The 974-nt window shown below is 41.0% G+C and overlaps 1 non-coding gene across 1 annotated transcript; it reads right to left on the reverse strand.

The window, feature by feature from the left end:
* Positions 1-867: 867 nt before the first annotated feature.
* LOC141669683 (small nucleolar RNA R71) lies at positions 868-974 on the reverse strand. Its single transcript, XR_012553951.1, has one exon. It is a non-coding gene; the product is annotated as a small nucleolar RNA R71 (small nucleolar RNA).

Consider the following 974-nt stretch of genomic DNA (forward strand, 5'->3'; position numbering starts at 1 on the left):
TAAGTAGTTAGTTATAGTTAATATTCAACCAACAATTTTAAGTGTTATTATCTTAACATTGAGAAGTAATCATACATTGGTGAGTGAGTTAAATTAGACAATAACTTAGTCTGAGTCTCTGAGGGAACGAATTAGAAAGTATTCTATATTACTTGCGAACGCGTATACTTGCGTGAATATTAGTGCGTGATTTCGCCCTAACAAGTTTTTGGCGCCGCTGCCGGGGACTTGGCGTAGTTGTTTAGTTTATGTACTTACCATCATTGGTCATTAGGACTCAGTGATTAGGACGTAGTAGTTAATTACTCTTTTCGGTTGTGTTTCAGGTACTTTAGTGCGTTTATGCAAACTCGTTCTCGTGCTCGCAAGAGGACCTTAGATACAGCTGAGGAGAAAGACGAAGTTCTTGATACACCGGGGAAGTTAGATTTTGAGGATTCGGATTCAGGAACTGAGCAGAAAGAACCAGTAAACATGGGAGATCATATTGTTCAAGCTGATCCAGCTCTTATGGATTTTTCTCGGCCTAAAATTGATGACATTCAGTCAAGCATCCTTCATCCGGCTATTCAAGCTAACACCTTTGAAATCAAGCCGGGCACTATTCAGATGGTCCAGAATTCTGTTTTTTTTGGAGGAGCGGCAACTGAAGACCCCAACATGCACATAAGGAATTTTATCGAGATCTGCAGCACTTTTAAGTATAATGGCGTGATTGATGAGGCTATCAAGTTGAGGCTTTTCGCATTCTCACTGAGGGATAAGGCTAAAGACTGGTTATATTCTGAACCAGCTGGGTCAATCACTACGTGGCAAGATCTTGCGCAAAAGTTTCTGGTGAAGTTTTATCCAATGGCAAAGACTGCTGCTATGAGGAGTGCTCTTACTCAGTTTGCGCAGCAACCTACAGAATCTATGTGCGAGGCTTTGGAACGCTACAAGGAAATGTTGAGAAAATGTCCACATCATGGAAT

The sequence above is a fragment of the Apium graveolens genome, chromosome 6 (assembly GCF_009905375.1).
Source record: "Apium graveolens cultivar Ventura chromosome 6, ASM990537v1, whole genome shotgun sequence".
In the NCBI taxonomy this organism is placed as follows: domain Eukaryota; kingdom Viridiplantae; phylum Streptophyta; class Magnoliopsida; order Apiales; family Apiaceae; genus Apium; species Apium graveolens.